This window comes from Bubalus kerabau, chromosome 18 (assembly GCF_029407905.1).
Source record: "Bubalus kerabau isolate K-KA32 ecotype Philippines breed swamp buffalo chromosome 18, PCC_UOA_SB_1v2, whole genome shotgun sequence".
Classification (NCBI taxonomy): Eukaryota; Metazoa; Chordata; class Mammalia; order Artiodactyla; family Bovidae; genus Bubalus; species Bubalus kerabau.
In genome coordinates, this window is record NC_073641.1 from 70,526,536 (window position 1) to 70,547,134 (window position 20,599).

The window sequence follows — 20,599 nt, forward strand, 5'->3', positions numbered from 1 at the left end:
AAGTATTGGAGTTTCAGCTTCAACATCAGTCCTTCCAATGAACACCCAGGACTGATCTCCTTTAGGATGGACTGGTTGGATCTCCTTGCAGTCCAAGGGACTCTCAAGAGTCTTCTCCAACATCACAGTTCAAAAGCATCAATTCTTCAGTGCTCAGCTTTCTTTATAGGACCCAGGAGCCTACCAGTTGTGTTGAAAAAAAGCATGTATTTTCTGCTGCAAATGTCATGGCTTGGCTTCAGATCCCAGGGTCCCCCTGCATTGTGATTTTTAGACTCCGACACGTTGCATTCTTTACAAAACCTGTTTTCCCACCATGGACACCTCCAACAACAGTTTGACAGGTCACGTGACATAAGTGGGCGGATTCCTTTCACTACAGTGTCTGCTGTTGCACCCCCATCCCATGGGTCAGTGTATGGACTGAATGTTGGTGTCTCCCCTGAATCCCAGTATTGAAGCTCTAGCCCCCTGTGATGGTATCTGGATGGGAGTCTTGGGAGGTAATTAGATATAGTGAAGTTACAATGATGGAGCCCATGATGGGATTAGTGTCCTCTTATGAAAAGGAAGACACTGGAGCCTCTATCTATCTGTCTGTCTCTTGAACCCACAAGACCACCTGAGGACACAGTGAGAAGGTAGGCAATTGCCAACCAATAAGCGAGCCTTACCGGGAACTAACTCAGCCAGCACCTCCATGTGGACATCCAGCCTCCAGACCTGGGAGAAACCACTGTCTGTTCTTCAGGCCACTGAGTCTGTAGTATTTGGTAACAGTCACCTGAGTTGACTTAAGAACGTCAGAGTCTCAGACTTTTCCAACCACAAAGCAGAACAACTGGGGCTGGATGCTAAAACTTTTAGGAAATTTAGACAAACTATTAGGTCCAGGCCAGGATCTGGGCTTTAGGATACTGTGTCCCTCTCCTCCAACAGATAACAGATGATTTTTAAGCAGTCTAAGAGTCTGTCTTGGACTCTCTCTCATTTGTCCCTTGTCTTCCATGAGACCATTTGTGACACTCAGCTACTGTGCTCCAATTCCATGCGCTTGTATCTATTATTTATATCACGTGCCTCCCGCGTCTGGTCTCGTGGGCAAGTTTGTTCCCGTCCACTGGGACACCCCGTTCAAAAAGCCACTTCTGTGTCATTATCACAATTAAGCTCTGCCGTGAGTGAAGGGCTTGTGTTGTTGGCATAGAAATACAACATAAGAGCAAATCTTTAGTAATAATCCTGTTTTCTCCATTTTGTACACTCACGTTTTTTTTTTTTCTTATGAAATCAAGTGTTCAGTACCTTTGTACTTTAATCACTCACCAAGATGCATTAATGTATAAGTACTTTAAGTGGAAGGCTTACTTTTTAAATATTACTGAAAATTTCTCTTAGAGTATTGAATATACTTTAGTGAAAGTGAAGTCGCTCAGTTGTGTCTGACTCTTTGCACCCCATGGACTCTAGACCACAAGGCTCCTCTGTCCATGGGATTTTCCAGGCAAGAATACTGGAGCGGGTTGCCATTTCCTTCTCCAGGGGATCTTCCCAACCCAGGGATTGAACCTGGGTCTCTCACATTGTAGGCAGACGCTTTACCGTTTGAGCCACCAGGGAAGTCTCCTCATAAGACCCAATACCCAAGAAGTCAGCATTTTTCTCAAGTCTCTCAAATTCAATCTACAGTAGAGATTATCTCTTAATTTACCTGATGAAGAGCTTGTCTCACCAGCTTCTGGATTCTAGGAGTGAGTGAATCTGCTCTCAACATTTGAGACTCTTACTTGAGAAATGAATTACTCGTTAGTGGATGTCTGCCATCTGGTATACTATGCAAATCTGGAGATCCAGGAAAGGGTGTTCAGTTAAAGGAGAGGGTGGTTCCATGCCTTTTGAAAAGAATAATTACCTTCAAAGGTAAAATAACTTCTTGCTCAGTAATAAACAGCACTCATCCTTTTTGCTTGTGGGGAGATATTCATGGAAATTTGGAGGTGCCAAAACTAATCTCAGACAGAGCACCTGGGGAATTCCCAGGGTAGGCTGGGAAGTGGCTGAAGACTACACTGTTCAGTTATTGCATCAACAGTATCCTCCTGGAAGCTGGCACTTAATTCCACCCCATTGGGTTTCTTAAGAATATCAGTGCTCCTAGATGAATCCCAGTAAATGTTGTCCCTCTCAGTTCAAATCCCGTGTCCCTTAAGCAGACAAGAAAGGACTGAGTAAATCAGCTGATTAAAATCATGTTAATATTTTTAAGGATTGAATCCATAAAGTCTAGATTGAATGAATGTATGTATATAAGGACACACATAGGCACTCTCTCACAGCTTAATAAATGTCAGCTTAATAAATGTCACCTGATAAGGAGGCAGAAAGTTGAGAATTTGTTGTTGTTAAATTGCTAAGTCATGTCTGACTCTTTGCGACCCTGTGGACTGCAGCACACCAGGCTCCCCTGCCCTTCACAATCTCTTGGTGTTTGCTCAGATTCATGTGCATTGAGTTCGTGATACTATCCATCTCATCCTCTGCCATCCCCATCTCCTCCTGCCCGCAGTCTTTCCCAGCATCAGGGTCTTTTCCAATGAGTCAGCTCTTCACATCAGGTGGCTACAGGACTAGAGATTCAGCTTCAGCATCAGTCCTTCCAGTGAATATTCAAGGTTGATTTCTCTCAGGATGGACTGGTTTGATCTCCTTGCAATCCATGGGACTCTCAAGAGCCTTCTCCAGCACCACAGTATCTAAAGGTGGTTGTCTTCTAGGCTACTTTAGAGTCAGGAGACACTGATGATGCGCCTGAGTTCACTACCACGGTCGTGCTTAATCCTCTGACAGTATTTGCATTACTGTCGCGACCAGCACTCTACCGTCACAGTGAAAGTTCTAAGTGTGAGAAGGTGAAATCAGGAGGAATTTTCTCTTTTTCTCCAGGATTGTGTATCACTACAAGGAAAACAAGGATGCTCTTAGCATGGACCCGCATCCCACATAATCCCAAGTATTTCCCACATACAGGACCTCGGGTTGTATGTATTGTGTGCCTCCCTGTTATGCAAAACTAAGGAGAGAGTGCAAAGAGGTTTGTAGTTTGCCCCAAGCCTCAAAGCCTGGTCTGGTGGAGGAAGGGTCCCCGTAGGGACGTGTAAGCATGACTCTGCATGTCCTCCATGCTCCTGAGGATGCTGTCTGGAGGGGAGAGGTCAGGGGACACTGAGCACCCATGAAACTGAGGAACTGCTCTCCCAGATTTCCATGTCTCTGAAATGTGGTCAGCCAGGCTTTGGGTTCCGTGACCACCCTCCTGCTCTCCTGCCCATGGCCTGAGAGCCTTCTGTGGAAGGACAGCAAGCTGACATGTGCAGACTTGCCCTGGACACGATGAGGCAGAGAGAGGCTGCCACCGAGGCTGCAGGTAGGAGGGGTAGAAGAGCAGACAGCCTCGCTGGGAGAAGACCCACGCCCTGGTCTTCTACAGGGGGTGGAGGATTCTAGAACTTGTTAGGAGTGCTGTTTTCTGTCTCTCTTCTCACTCTCATCCATCACAGGGCATGTCCCTGATCCCGTAATGCATCAGAGGCACTGGTGCTGGAAGGAGAGGGTGCAGATTCTGGGGAGGAGCCACTCAGGGTGCTGAGTGACTGTTGACCGTGGCAGGTGAGATGCCATAGCTGCTTCTAGTAGTCCTGAGGGGCTTTCAGGAAAGGAAAGAGTGGCTTTTGAAGGCGCTTTCTGCTTTCTACCTGCTAACCACCCAGAATGTCTTAATACAGCCCTGGTTGTCTTCTTCTTAGAGGCCATGGAGGGCCTGGCCCTTCTCTGGGCTCAGTGCAAGTCCAGGGCTCTTCCAGCAACTTGTAACTGCGGCAGAGCTCACTCTTGCAGACACTTCTGAGACGCTCCGTCTCCTGACTGAACCCTGGTGCCTTTGCTCTTTGCTTCTGCCTGAAACGGCTTCCTCTTGGGTTGAAAACCACAACTCGGCTTTTTTCTCAAGAAACACTCATGCTAACAGGGGGAGGCTATTTTCAAGTGTTGGGCTCCAAAGAGGAACATCCTTTTCCTATCACAATGGAGACATGCTAGACTTTGGGGAGAAGGGAGGGTTTGGGGTTAGACATTGGGTTATTTTATGAACATTTGAGAGAAACCCTAGCTAGGTGGGCTCCAAGAGCTGATGATTACACTAGTGAGCCAGTGGAGGTTATTCTCAAGGCAAAGGCCACACACACACACACACACACACACACTAAATCAACACAACTGGAATTATAAGAAAAATTAGCTAGCTAGATTTTTGTCTAAAATATCATAATCAGAATATATCTGCTTATTACTTTCTGATGAGGAAACTATTTGATGTTCTACTATTATTTTCACATTGTCAAGTCCCTTTATTTAACCTATTATTACCAAAATTTGATAACATTTGCTAATCAATGTAGCATTTCCAGAGGAATCATTTAAACAATTTTAAATCATTAATGAAAATGCCTGTGACATCAATGAGCAGTGAGGGTTGATAGCACATTTCAGAGTAGAGTTCATTTCAGGACTATTCATTTTATGTCTACTTTAAGCATGGGGTACAAAATAATTTTATTTTTAAATACATTTTCTCCCACTTGTTTTCTTTTGTGCCTGTCTTTTTCTTCTTTTTTTTCCCCCAACCTTTTCAAAGTGGCGAATTTGGCCTCACAATAGAAATCAAATGCATCTTTGAACATCTAAATTTACTTTAAACTGACTCTGTAGAAGGAAGGTCTCTATAACCCTTATAGAAGCAATATTCCTACCTCTTTTTCTTTTTTTTTTTTGGCTCCTTAAAAGTGCTTATCAAGATGAATGAGAACAGTGGTGTGTAATTTCAAAGATGAAATTGCTTTTCTCTCTACCTTTGCCTTAGCATTTCAAGGTCACAGGTAAGGGAGGAAGCCTGTAGCCCAGCCTTCTCCTGGGTCCCTTTCTGGGCACATTTATGCTCCCAGGAGAAACGCCTTGTGTTATTTCTCCTCTCGAAAGAAGGTGTGAAATTCCGGCTCATGCACACATCGTTGGGTAAAGCTGAAGTGTTAGGACCAGTGAGTGACATCCCGGTCTGTGTCCTCAATGCTGTTTCCTGGCTCAACTACTCAACCACCTGAGTTAAGAAACACATGTCCTCTGAAAGGTGGGGGAGGGAGGTCCAGGGACTCGTGACACAGCCCAGGGCCAGGAGCCCTGGGAGGAAGTCACCTTCAGTGTGCAAGGCGGCAGATGGGGTGCAGAATCACACCAAACTGTGCACTCTTTGGTTTAATCATTGACAAAATGTCAGGACATCCTATCTTGCTTTTTCTACCCAATCCTCTAAGGCATGCCGCTATTTCAGGCATTAATGGGAGGATCATCTAATCAGGCCCAAACATTCTTCAGCTTCCATTAGTTAGTTAGTATCAGTCACTCAACAGCTTCCCTGGTGGCTCAGTTGGTAAAGAATCTGGTAAAGAATCTGCCTATAATGCCCAATGGAGAAGGCAATGGCACCCCACTCCAGTACTCTTGCCTGGAAATTCCCATGGATGGAGGAGCCGGTAGGCTCCAATCCCATGGGGTCACTAAGCGTCGGGCAGGACTGAGCGACTTCACTTTCACTTTTCACTTTCATGCATTGGAGAAGGAAATGGCAACCCACTCCAGTGTTCTTGCCTGGAGAATCCCAGGGACAGAGGAGCCTGGTGGGCTGCCATCTATGGGGTCGCACAGAGTCGGACACAACTGAAGCGACTTAGCAGCAGCAGCAGCATAATGCCCAAAACCCAGGTTCAATCCCTGGGTCAGGAAGATCCCTTGGAGAAGGGAATGGCTACCCACTCCAGTATTCTTGCCTGGGAAAGCCCATGGACAGAGGAGCCTGGTGGGCTACAGTCGGGGCTGCAAGAGTTGGACATGCAACCAAAATGTCTAAACCACCAAAAATATTTTAAAGTGTTTTGAATAATAAATTTATATTAATCAGTGAAACAGTGATTCAGTGTGACATATTGTTTACTTCTAGAAAAGTCCTGTTCTTACAATGTAGGAACAGAATTCATGACAGCTTCAAGGAAACTCATCAGCAATGAGTGGGCTGGAATGAAAATACTTGGAATATTTACTGGAAGTCAAAACATGCAAGCACTCTCTGCCAGTTAATGGGTAATGACCTTGTATGATAAACGCCGCCTGGCAGTCCAGGCTACTTCTATTGGATGGTGTAAGATTTAGAAGAAATCGTCTGGAGCTGGGTTTCTTGTGATTTCAGGGGATTAGAACATCAGTCTCACAGCGTTTTGTGAAAAGTGGAATAAACAAACCATTACTGCTTAGCAATGGCTGCTCGGTGGTGTAACTGTATGATTAGCGATATTCAAATACTCTGATCAAAGCACTTGGGAAAACTGCCAGTAAGAAAGACAAAGACAAATGGAAGAGCATGACCTGCGTACAGTCCAGCGCCTGCCCGGAGTCCAGTGATGCCTAAACACTTTCACCGGTGGAACTGGCTTGATTCTTTGATGTCTGTCCTCATCCTCCAAGCCTTTGAAAGTTTCAGGACATCACGAGGGGGTGTCATTTTAACAGGAACCTCAAGGAGGAGCATCTTGAAACGAAACATAAAAGCAGCAGGCGTGCGGCTTTCTGTCAGCTCGAGTCCGTACGCTCTGCGGCTACTTACCCTTCCTGCATCATGCCTGCAAGTCCAGCAAACGCTCCTGGGAAGGAGCTCACGGTTTTACCAGAATCTGACCTGTAGCGAGTTTTTTGACAGAGATAATCAAATATTAAGATTTGTTTTTTTTTAACTAATTTTTTTATTATTATTATTATTATTATTTTAGCTTTTAAGATCTTGTGCTGGTTTCTGCCATACAACAATGTGAATCAACCATCCTTATACATACAGCCCTCCCTCCCGAGCCCCCTCCCTTCCCCCTTCCCACCCCTCTAGGTCATCACAGAGCGCCAGATTGGGCTTCCTGGGCCAGGCAGCACCTTCTCACTAGCTGTCTGTTTTACACCTGATAATGTATACACGTCCCGCCACTCTCCCCAGTCACCGCTCCTTCTCCTTCCCACTGCACCCACAAGTATGTCCTCTATGTCTGCATCTCCATTCCATCTCTGCAAATAGGTTCTCCAGTTCCGTTTTTCCAGATTCCATAGATACGTATTTGTTTTTATCTTTCTGACCTACTTTATTCTGTATAATAGGCTCTAGGCTCATAATTGTCTTTTAAAAACATTTAATGACACTTTAAATAACAGAAGTATAATTGGGGCTTCCCTGGTGGCTCAGACAGTAAAGAATCTGCCTGCAATCTGAAGATCTGGGTTCGATCCCTGGGTCAGGAAGATGCCCTGGAGAAGGAAATGAAAACCTACTCCAATATTCCTGCCTGGAGAATTCCATGGACAGAGGAGCCTGGTGGGTACAGTCCATGTGGGTGCAAAGAGGTGGACATGACTAAGCAACTAACACTTCCATACTTTATAGTTGATTTACAGTGTTGTCTTATAATAATTTCTACAGCAAAGTGTCATAATTTGTACAACAGTGACTCAACTATATACATATATATTCCATCCTGTATATACATATATATGTGTATATATATATATATACACATTCCATCCTGTATGTATATATTCCATCCTGTATATAATAGGTTGTATCCACTAATCCCAAACTCCCAGTCCTTCCCTTCCCTATTCCCTTCCCCTTGACAATCTACACAGCATCTTTTATCTCTGAACCTATACTTTTCTTTCTTTTTTTTTTATTATTAATTTATTTTATTTTTTAACTTTACAATATTGTATTGGTTTTGCCATATATCAACATGAATCTGCCACAGGTATACATGTGTTCCCCATCCTGAACCCCCCTCCCACCTCCTCCCCATACCATCCCTCTGGGTCATCCCGGTGCACAAGCCCCAAGCATCCAGTATCATGCATTGAACATGGACTGGCAACTCGTTTCATATATGATATTATACATGTTTCAATGCCATTCTCCCACAGAGTCCAAAAGACTGTTCTATACATCAGTGTCTCTTTTGCTGTCTCGTACACAGGGTTATTGTTACCATCTTTCTAAATTCCATATATATGTGTTAGTGTACTGTATTGGTTTTTTTTCTTTCTGGCTTACTTCACTCTGTATAATAGGCTCCAGTTTCATCCACCTCATTAGAACTGATTCAAATGTATTCTTTTTAATGGCTGAGTAATACTCCATTGTGTGTATGCACCATAGCTTTCTTATCCATTCATCTGCTGATGGACATCTAGGTTGTTTCCATGTCCTGGCTATTATAAACAGTGCTGTGATGAACATTGGGGTACACATGTCTCTTTCAATTCTGGTTTCCTCAGTGTGTATGCCCAGCAGTGGGATTGCTGGGTCATAAGGCAGCTCTATTTCCAGTTTTTTAAGGAATCTCCACACTGTTCTCCATAGTGGCTGTACTAGTTTGCATTCCCACCAACAGTGCAAGAGGGTTCCCTTTTCTCCACACCCTGTCCACCATTTATTGCTTGTAGACTTTTGGATTGCAGCCATTCTGACTGGCTTGAAATGGTACCTCATGGTGGTTTTGAATTGCATTTCTCTGATAATGAGTGATGTTGAGCATCTTTTCATGTGTTTGTTAGCCATCTGTATGTCTTCTTTGGAGAAATGTCTATTTAGTTCTTTGGCCCATTTTTTGATCAGGTCATTTATTTTTCTGGAATTGAGCTGTAGGAGTTGCTTGTATATTTTTGAGACTAGTTGTTTGTCAGTTGCTTCATTTGCTATTATTTTCTCCCATTTTGAAGGCTGTCTTTTCACCTTGTTTATAGTTTCCTGTGTTGTGCAGAAGCTTTTAAGTTTAATTTGGTCCCATTTGTTTATTTTTGCTTTTATTTCCAATATTCTGGGAGGTGGGTCATAGAGGATCCTGCTGTGATGTATGTTGGTGAGTGTTTTACCAATGTTCTCCTCTAGGAGTTTTATAGTTTCTGGTCTTATGTTTAGATCTTTAATCCATTTTGAGTTTATTTTTGTGTATGGTGTTAGAAAGTGTTCTAGTTTCATTCTTTTACAAGTGGTTGACCAGTTTTCCCAGCACCACTCGTTAAAGAGATTGTCTTTAATCCATTGTATATTCTTGCCTCCTTTGTCAAAGATAAGGTGTCTATAGGTGCATGGATTTATCTCTGGACTTTCTATTTTTTTCCATTGATCTATATTTCTGTCTTTGTGCCAGTACCATACTGTCTTGATGACTGTGGCTTTGTAGTAGAGCCTGAAGTCAGGCAGGTTGATTCCTCCAGTTCCATTCTTCGTTCTCAAGATTGCTTTGGCTATTCGAGGTTTTTTGTATTTCCATACAAATTGTGAAATGATTTGTTCTAGCTCTGTGAAGAATACCATTGGTAGCTTGATAGGGATTGCATTGAATCTATAAATTGCTTTGGGTAGTATACTCATTTTCACTATACTGATTCTTCCAATCCATGAACATGGTATATTTCTCCATCTATTAGTGTCCTCTTTGATTTCTTTCACCAGTGTTTTAGAGTTTTCTATATATAAGTCTTTAGTTTCTTTAGGTAGATATATTCCTAAGTATTTTATTCTTTCTGTTGCAATGGTGAATGAAATTGTTTCCTTAATTTCTCTTTCTATTTTCTCATTATTAGTGTATAGGAACCTATACTTTTCAAGTGTTTCATGGACCTGTGCTCTGCTTTCTAGAATCCATGACTTTTTCCCCCCAAATTTGAAAATTTATATTCAAAAGATTAAAAGAAAGAAATGTTAATCAGAAGGACATTTCACTCTCCCCAAAAAGCGTGGAATCATGCACTCAGCAGAGGTTATTTGGGGCCACATACAGGCCTCCAGGTGTCCTGAGCCAAACCAACAGAAGCATGTGTTACAAAAACATGTGATCCTCATGGACTTCTGGTGACAAAACTGAGCCACTGCATGGAAATATTATTTTCTTTCTTTCTTCCTTTGTGTCTTTTAAAGGGAGGTGTGTTCTTCCTCTCTATGAAATTCCTGTTTACCTGCTCATCATGAAGTTCAGTTTAGCAATGTCTGTGATTAACCTTGGTGCATGTCACACACGATCGCTTACACACACTGACACCGGCAAAGAGGATGCTGTCATCTACATCTCTGTTTATTATTTGAACTTTAGTTGATTGTGGCTGATCTATAATGTTGTGCTAGCTTTGAATGTACAGCAATGTGATTCAGTGTGCATGTATTGTTTTCTGTTGTACGTTATTGCAAGATCCTGAGTGCTGCACAGTAGGGTCCTTGATGTATATGGTAGTGTGTATATGTTCATCTTTGGCTTCACCTGGTGGTTCAGTGGCAAGGAATCCACCTGCAAGGCAGGAGCCATAGGAGATCGGGGTTCAATCCCTGGCTCAGGAAGATTCCCTGGAGGAGGACATGGCAACCCACTCCAGTATTCTTACCTGGAAAACCCCATGGACAGAGGAGCCTGGCAGGCTACAGTCCATAGGGTTGCAAAGACTTCGACAAGGACATGACTGAAGGGATTTAGAATACATACATGCATGTGTTAATCCCACCAGCCTAATTTACCCCTCCCCCCATGTTCATTTGCATGTTTATTCTTTCTTTTGTCAATTGCTTCCTGATGTTTTGTCCTCACTACCTATCGCTGGTCTTGATGCTGAACTACTTTAGGACCTAGACAGTGAACATGTGTTTTTTGCTGTTTGGTGTCTCTTTGCATTTATCTGCTTGTCTCTTAACTTTGCCCTACCTATTTTTTTCCATACTTAAATATTATGTCTTTCTCCATATATTTTTACTTTTGGAGGAGGGGATAATTCCAGGTCTTTTCTACGTTATCCACCACTACTGTATTGTTAAATTATTTCAACAATATTGACTGAACTATAACATGTGCCTGAAAGATAATTTTTGTTCCTGCTTTTTTAAGAGTATAAGATATAATTTTTTTGTGTTTTCATTTGAAATTCTTTTTCCACATAAGGAATGAGAAAGTTTCTACATTTTTTTCCTTTTTAAATACTTGTCAGTTGAAGGGACAACATTTATTGAAAGCTCAAATTTTCCCCAGAGTTGAAAGGCCATCTCTGTCAAATATGAGATTTGCATATAAAACTGGATCTATTTTTAGATTCTATTCCTCTAATCTTGCCATCAATTGCTGTGACCAAACCATACCATAGCACTTTAATTATTTAAAATACATTTTATTATCTGGTGAGTCATGTGATACTCTTTGTACTTCTTTTCATAATTCTCAACCTTATTTGTCTATGTTTCTTTTCTGGGTAAGATTTAGAATAACTTTTGTTGTGTTCTTAAAATACCAGGGTAATCTCTGTTAAGATGTCATTAAATTCACAAATAAGACTGGGAAGGCTTGGTATCTTTATGAAATGTAACTTTCCCATCTGATATGCTTGCAGTTTTTCAATACATACATCATATGTTTGTACACATAACACAACTTTTAAATTCTATTTTAGCAAGAGATCACAAAATAAACATGATATACAAATGCTGAATATTTCAACCAATAGTAAAATAAGACCTGAGTGTTCAGGCATTCTGCTCAGGCAAGAACCTCCATGTACCCACCCCAGAACATTAAGTTGTAACACAGAATAAAGGGCTTAGAGATTCTGTTCTTTTATCTTAGAAATATTCCATTTTAATCCACCATTTGTGAATTAATGGAAATTGCCACATGTTCTGATCTTGAAGGTTTGAAGTTCTGAAAAGTTCTTGGGGAGAATGAAGTTTAATCTTCCTATTGCCTGCTGGTCATAGAGGTGTTTCTTTTCATTTGGTGGAAAACAGTCTTTCTCACTTCAAGGGCTGACCTTACCCTCTGACATCCCTGATTCTTTTGTCTCTTGGCTTCACCAGTGAGCATGTTATATCATTGTTCAGTCTTCACATCTATAGTGAAAATTCCCTAATATTTTTAACATGGACTCTGTACAGGCTTATCACTCTGATTCTTCTGTGAAACAATAGCTTGATGACCCAGGTACTGTCATTGTTCACTGTCTACAAAGGAGGACTTGAGGCCGTTCAATGATTGAGGGCTCACATGTATGCAATGGAGCCTGGAAGCATGCCCAACCTTCATGACATTCCATGCAGGTCTCACATGACCTCTCACCATGCACGTTATGTTATTTCTCTTTCTGTCCACTGACAGGAGAGACCAATAAACATGGACACCATTAGTTGAAGGTGGGAGGATTGCTGATTTGGGGCACAGCCTGCCGTCAGTTAGGGTCACCAGTCAAACTTCATCTGAGAGAGAAATGAGCTGCTTTTATCGCATCCACACATCATACATTGGGACTGATCACATCAGTTAGTGTTGTTATTGTTGTTGCTGTTCAGTTGCTAAGTAGAGGCTGACTCTTTGTGACCCCATGAACTACAGCACACCAGGCTTCCCTGTCCTTCACTATCTCCCAAAGCTTGCTCAAACTCATGTCTATCGAGTCAGTGATGCCATCCAACCATCTCATCATCTGTGGCCCCCTGCTCCTCCTGCCTTCAATCTTTCCCAGCATCAGGGTCTTTTCCAATGAGTCAATACTTTGCATCTTATGGCCAAAATATTGGCGCTTCAGCTTCAGTAATCGATTTTCCAATGAATATTCAGGGTTGATTTCCTTTTGAATTGACTGGTTTGATCACTTTGCTGTCCAAAGGACTCTCAAGAGTCTTCTCCAGCATCACAATTTGAAAGCATCAGTTACTGGGCACTTAGCCTTCTTTATGCTCCAACTTTCAGCTAGTATTAGTAATGCATTTAATGCATAAAGCATATAATGAATCACATTTTTTGTATGTTAAAGTAAATTTCAAATAATTGTGCAACTGTAGCTGGGATGACAATAAAGTTAGGGAATGAAGAGAAAGTCAGGGATGAGTTTGATTTGCAATATCCAGAAGGTGAAGTCCTGTTCTCTGGTTCAGAGGACAAGTTTGATTCTAAGTAACAGGCAGAGAAAAGGAAAAGGAACTGAATAGATGACCAAGGAGAAATACAAGTGCCACTAATAACCATGGTGGTGTTCTTTCTGCATCCAGACAGAATAATTCATCCACTGTGATGGAGCCTGTTAGGAGTCTATTTGCAGTTCTGTGTGTAGACATGGAAATGGATAGGGATGTGAACATGAGCCTGAACCTGGATGTGGATGTAGATGTAGGATCAGACAGAGACATAGGCACAGGTGATGTCAATAAAGTCAGAGATAGACAAAGGTATAGCTGTGGGTGCTTCCCTGGTGGCTCAGTGGTAAAGAATCTGCCTGCCAGTGTGGAAGATAAGAGAGAAACGGGTTCAATCCCTGGGTTGAGAAGGTCCCCTGGAGGAGGACATGGCAACTCACTCCAGAGTTCTTGCCTGGAGACTCCCGTGGACAGAGGAGCCTTCAGGGCTACAGTCAAGGGGTCGCAAACAGTCGGACCTGACAGAGCACACATGCACGCACACACACAGATAGACAAACAGACATAGATAGAGACTTAGCCAGAGATGGTAAAGGTCTTTACCTCTCATTTACTTCTCAACCTCTACCAGTTTTCGGCATTGTTCTGTGAAGAACTCTTTCTGAATAATCGGTCCCCTCTTCCCACCACCTAGCCCAACTGGCATTTGGTGCAGTCAGAGTTCCCTTCTTCTCTGTGACTCTACAGGAGTCATTTAGTTTGGGCGCCTGTGGTCCCTCCCCGGAGTGCCTGCAGCTCTGATTCTTGCCGTCCTGCCAGTGTCTGCGCCCCTCAGACCCTGCCCTGAGTCACTCCTGCTTCCTGCTCACTCGCTGTTTCTGAGGATCCTTGCACACCTCTGTGACTTCAAGGCTTCTTCTTTGATGATATGGAATGAGAGTCTCTCTGCATCCCGGGCCCCTCCCAGTGCCGCCAGCATTCAGGCGGCTGGCTCCCGGGATGCTGACCTGCCAAGTGACACATCCCATGTCCAGAAGTAAAGCCATCATCTTCTCCAAATCCCACCCCTGGGGCCTCTGCCTTGTCCGTTTTAAGGGCCTGATGCCAGGCCGTCGTCCAGGCAGGGATGCGGGGGCTGTCCTGAGCCCTCCCTCTCTGCCTCTCACTCCATCTCCCAACAGCTCTGCCGACGCCCCTCCTGCCTGTCTTTTGACACGTCCCTCCTTCCCGCTAGTCTCCATCATACGCCAACAGCCACTTGCAGCATGTCCGCCACGTCGCTTCTCGCCTGGGGCCGGGCTCCAGCTCCCTTCCTCCTCTCTTCTTTTGCTTCAGGGATGCCTTTCAGCTCCCGGGGTCAATCACAGACTCTGGCTTCAGGGCCTTCCTAAGTCTGCCCTTCCTCCTTCTCTGCTGTCACCACTCATGTCTCCTGCACGTCGCTATGTGTCAGGAACTGTTCAAAGTTATGACCCCGTTTAATCTTGTTATGACCCCATTTCATTCTCAGAGTAACACTGTTACTTGCTCCGCGTTGCCAGCCTCTTAGGCGGAGCGGGGACTCAGGGCTGTGCTCTTTTTCCTCTGTGTCCCAAATAACCAGCTCGTGGTTCAGATTGTCTCCTGCTGGCAGCATCTTGTTGTCCCATTCACAGGTGATCCCTCCTCCGTGCCTGAGCGTAGATACCCTCTGCCCTACAGAAACCTCCTGGCTCCCCATGTGGGCATGGGGTGGGGTCTCCCCAACCTGCATAAGAACATCCAAGGCACTCAGGTCAGCAACACTATACAGGACTCCATGGAAAGAACTCGGAGGGCAGGGCCGTATCTGACCTTCCTCTGGTTGTAACCTCCACCCTGGGGGTGATAACCACATCTTTAAAATGTATAAACAGACCCATGCAGGAGTGGTCTCAGGCACTGTGGGAAAAACATCGTCTGCACCGTTTGCAAGTGTATGTATAGTTAGGCAGTTTTTTTGTTCACTATTAGTCACTAACGTGCATGTTTAAGCAGAAGAACGTGGCTCAATGAGATTATGAAAATGAATAATACATACACATATATATAGCCACATATAAAACACCTCATTTATGAAGTTTTAATGATTACGAACCTAAACCATCCCAAAGAAAAAGAAAAGTAAGAAGGCAAAGTGAATGTCTGGGGAGCCTTTACACATCGCTCAGGAGAGATGAGAAGCGAAAGGCAAAGGAGAAAGGGAAAAATAAATGCAGAGTTCCAGAGAATAGCCAGGAGCACCAAGAAGACCTTCTTCAATGAACAATGTAAATAGAGGAAGACAATTGAATGGGAAAGATGAGAGATCTCTTTCAATGAGATGATATCTCTTTGAAAACTGGAGATATCAGAGGAATATTTCATGTAAGGATTGGCCCGATAAAGGACAGAAATGGTAAGGATTTAACAGAAACAGAAGACATTAAGAAGAGGTGGCAAGAATACCCAGAAAAACTATACAAAAAAGCTCTAAATGACCTGGATCACCATGACGTAGTCACTCACCTAGAGCTATTTTAGTTTTATTTTGTTACATATTATATTAGACTTTTTATTTTGAATATTTTATTACAATTGACATTTGAAGATGAATAAAAATTTGAATATGTAATAAAAATTAAGAAAACAACTTGGATTTTATTTTTTAACTTAATATTATATCAATCATTTCCCAATTTATTAAATGTTACTTATAAGCCTAATTTTATGGTTGTCTGTTACATAGTACATGAATACACATTTATTTTCATTAGAAATTTCTATATAATTTTAGATGTACATCAAAATTCTTAAGGGTTATTGCGTTATGACCAACCTAGATAGCATATTGTAAAGCAGAGACATTACTTTGCCAACAAATGTCCGTCTAGTCAAGGCTATGGTTTTTCCAGTGGTCATGTATGGATGTGAGAGTTGGACTGTGAAGAAAGCTGAGCACCAAAGAATTGATGCTTTTAAACTGTGGTGTTGGAGAAAACTCGAGATTCCCTTGGACTGCAAGGAGATCCAACCAGTCCATTCTGAAGGAGATCAGCCCTGGGATTTCTTTGGAAGCAATGATGCTAAAGCTGAAACTCCAGTACTTTGGCCACCTCATGTGAAGCGCTGACTCATTGGAAAAGACTATGATTCTGGGAGGGATTGGGGGCAGGAGGAAAAGGGGACAACAGAGGATGAGATGGCTGGCTGACATCACTGACTCAATGGACGTGAGTCTGAGTGAACTCCGGGAGTTGGTGATGGACAGGGAGGCCTGGTGTGCTGCGATTCATGGGGTCACAAAGAGTCGGACACGACTGAGTGACTGAACTGAACTGATTGCTGCTATTATATTTAATTAAAACTTGCTTGTGTCTGATTTGTAAAATGGAAGCACGAGGTCAAATTTCTTAAACATCTGAGCTTCTTTTTCCAAATATCCAATTACTGTGACAAATGACTGTACCTATTTCATGAGCAGATTTGCAAAGGCCTCTTATGCCACAACTTAAATGAAAGCTATTTCACAATGTGTTCTACAATTTTACTTTGGCAAAATTAGAAAGAATTCAACTATACCCCATCCCCCTAAGTCCTGGTTATGTTTTATTATTATTATTTTGTTTTGTTGGGTTTTGCTTGATTGCTCTTAAGAAATTGTCTGTGGTATTTTGGGAAGAATTTATAATCTAATAAATAAGCTTTGGTTTGCCTGGAAGGGACAGAGAGTCAAGCTCTGCAACCGTTCCCTCTCTTCCCAGTTCCTCAATATAAAGGGAACGTTTATGAATACGATTCTTGGAATGCTCCAATGCATTGTATGGCTCTATATTTGTGAGACACCTACTTACCGCCAGCTACCAAACAAACGGTTACATTGTCCTTCTATTTTTGGAGATGTCCAAATTCAAGAGTAATTATTGAAGAAATTTGTTTTTGATCTTGTGTCTCTTTTCTTAAAGAAGACTGAGTGTTTTGATAACTAAAGCATCATAATATTACCCTGCCACCTAGGGGTATTGTCAAAGAAATTTATCCACGCGCAGTAAAAGCTGATACAGTGTGTTGGCCAAAACATAAGAAATCTGTCGCTACTATACATAATTTAATGACTAAGTTCTGTCACTAATATATATAACATCCACTATCATGAAAATATATTTTATCTCTTTCAAAATAATCTGTGTTTTCAAAAACATATGAGGATAGGGGATGGAAACTAGGAGAAATCCCCCTTTTAGGACTATGGAAATTTAAAAGTGAACACATCAAGAGCAGAGCCTTACTATGTGAGAGTGAAAGCGTTAGTGTCTCAGTCACGTCCAACTCTTTGCCAACCCAGGGACGCTAGCCCACTAGGCTCCTCTGTCCATGGGCTTCTCCAGGCAGGAATACTGGAGCAGGTAGCCATTCCCTTCTCCAGGGGATCTTCCAAACCCAGGTACTGAACTTGGGTATTCTACGTTGCAGACAGATTCATTACCATCTGAGTCATCAGGGAAGCCCATTACTTGTAGTTTAGTCAATAAGCATGTCTGACTCTTTCGACCTCATGGACTGTCGTCTTCCAGGCTCTTCCATCCATAGGATTTCCCAAGCAAAATTATTGGCATGGGTTACCATCTCTTTCTCTGGGGGATCTTTCTGACCCAGGGATTGAACCTGAGTCTCCTTCATGGCAGATGTATTCTCTACTGTCTGAGACACCAAGGAAGCCCTACCACAGAAGCCCCATTACTATGTGGGCCTGCAAATAACATAGATGCTTTCCCAAGCTCTCAAAGCTCTTTATGTATGACTTCTAATTTATGACAGTTAAACACTCAGAAGACAAATGTCTGCTTGGAGTGTGGTTAACTGTGCACTGCTTAAAGGTGAACAATAAATCTAGATCATAATGTAAACATGCAGCTCACCTGACCAAATTATTCACACCACCATCCAAATCACTGACTCCCCTTTTCTTTTCTTTTAGGTGGAAAACATGAGAGAAGAAAATGGCCTACAAAAACAGACCCATAACAATTAAGAAAATGGTAGTAGGAACATATCTATTGATAATTACCTTAAGTGTAAACAGATTAAATGCTCAAACCAAAAGACACAGACTGACTGAACGGAAACAAAACCAAAACCTGTATATATGCTGTCTCCAGGAGACCCCCTTCAGACCTGGGGACACACACAAATTGGCAAATTATTCACTTCTTATGGCTGTCTTTGCATGCTAAATCACTTCAGTCGTGTCCACCTCTTTGCGATCCTATGGACCATAGCCCACCAGGGTCCTCTGTCCATGGGACTCTCCTGGCAAGAATACTGGAGTGGGTTGCCATGCCCCCTACAGGGGATCTTCCTGAGCCAGGGATCAAACCTGCACCTCTTAAGGCTCCTGCGTTGGCAGGCAGTCTCTTTACCACTAGTGCCACCGGGGAAGCCTGTGACTGTCTTTAGCCTCTACCTAACAACTTTTCTTTTTAATCCCCTAAAAATAAGGTTTCCCTGATGAAATGTACTGAAGTGTGAAATCTAAGCATTCAGCCCTAATAGTAATACCTACATACTCTGTGGACATGGAACTTTTGCCCTGAGCGATCTCAGAATTAAGACACATTTGTGGAGAGAATAAACATACACAAGGGACAGATATCAGAATTCTTAAAGAAGGTGCACTTTGCCATTATTTAACGCTAATGGAGCAAGCAGACCAAGTTCTGTTTAGAAATGCATAACTTCTGAGCTACAACAACGTCTCTTTGTCTGGAAACCCAAGCACACTGAAGGAGGGACTCAAGCGGCCAAGTGGCTGTCAGGCCATCTGTGCCTGGTGTGCCAAGGAAAAGCCACACACGGTGCAGGTCTCTGTTTGTTTAAGAAATTAGCAAGACCGAGGGATGGAGAGTCTGCAGCGCCTCATTCCATCCTCACGCTCTTTTCTGCAGTTACTCAGCCCAACAAGTGTCGAGATGCTCTCTGGACTCAAAACCATGCCATGACTCCTAGTAAATAATATGGACAGAGACTTCCCTGTAGCTCAAACGGTAAAGAATCTGCCTGCAGTGCAGGAGACCAAGGTTCGATCCCTGGGTCAGGAAGATCCTCTGGAGAAGGGAATGGCAACCCACTCCAGTATTCTTGCCTGGAGAATGCCAAAGACAGAGGAGCCTGGTGGGCTACAGTCCATGGGGTTGCAAAAAGTCAGACATGACTGAGCAACTAACACACACAGTAGTTTGAATAGAGAGAGCCTCCCATCCTCACATTGGGGAATCTGCCCACACCTGTTTTCTTCTCTTTCCTCTCTCCCAGGCAGGGAGAGGGAAGGGAAAGATGTAACCGGTGGGGGTTTTGCTTAGCTGGGGGCTTTTCTTCCTCCTGACAGGCCTTTGTTCCTGTACCGAGCAAGCCCTAATTACACCCTCTCCACATCGGGCCTGTGTCTGAGGCAGCTAGGCAAATGCCATGTGCCTTCTCATTATGACCTGTCTCTTTGCAAGCGCATCACTTTCAAGAAAAGTGGAGGGTCCTCCTTCTGAGCAAAAAACACACTTTCTTGATCTCCATATTAGTTTTACCAGTTTCGCTCCAAATCTTAAACCCTTAGAGGACTGAGAAAAATGCTACGTATGATGACCAGACTCGCTACCATTTGAATTTGGAAATTCACCACAACGCCATCCAGTCACTCACCTAGCCCCTCGGGCTGATGGCAGTTTTGAGCACGGGTCCTGGGAGCGTGTCTGGCAACTCTGCTCCCCATCACACCCTGCCACCACCCTGGGCCAGCGTCATGACATCATGGAAAATGCAGTCTCTGCACTCCAGGACTTCAAAACCAGCCTGAAAGAAGCTCAGATTAGCTGAGCCCTGCTCCACTTGCATTTTTAGAGGGGTTTGTGTGCTTTTTAATTAAGAGCTTATTCAAATAACCATCCATGCAAAGGTATCCAATGACTAGGCTAGGTCTTAGTATAATTCCAATTGTCAGACTGTTAGGAACACAGTGGAAGGCACTCTATGACATTTTGGTGTAATATAAGGATATTTATAAGCTCATCTCAATTTCCTACTATTTTTGGCAATGACATTATTCCAATGGCTTGTTCTTCTAATTCTGAGAGTCAAGTCAAAACCTGATGAAGCACTATAAGTAAGAATCTTTGGGTTTATTTAAATTTCTTATGCAGTTCAAAAGATCCAGCACAAAAGAGAAATGACATAAACAATTTATGTTTTACTATTTATAAAATTTCTGTCTGTTAAATAAAACAGCCTGAGCAGGAGGTAGTGATTAGTTTTATAAAGGTAAAATATGCAAATTGTATAAAATTAGTATAAATTCGGAGAAGGCAATGGCACCCCACTCCAGTACTCTTGCCTGGAAAATCCCATGGACGGAGGAGCCCGGTGGCTACAGTCCATGGGGTCGCTAGGAGTCAGACACAACTGAGCGACTTCACTTTCATTTTTCACTTGCATGCATTGGAGAAGGAAATGGCAACCCACTCCAGTGTTCTTGCCTGGAGAATCCCAGGAACGGGGGAGCCTGGTGGGCTGCCGTCTATGGGGTCGCACAGAGTC

At 43.0% G+C, this 20,599-nt stretch overlaps 1 long non-coding RNA gene across 1 annotated transcript in view; it reads left to right on the forward strand.

Annotated features, from left to right (window-relative positions):
* The window catches only part of LOC129633139 (uncharacterized), a 45,682-nt gene that overhangs the window by 4,077 nt on the left and 21,006 nt on the right, over positions 1 to 20,599 (forward strand). The window lies entirely within an intron of this gene.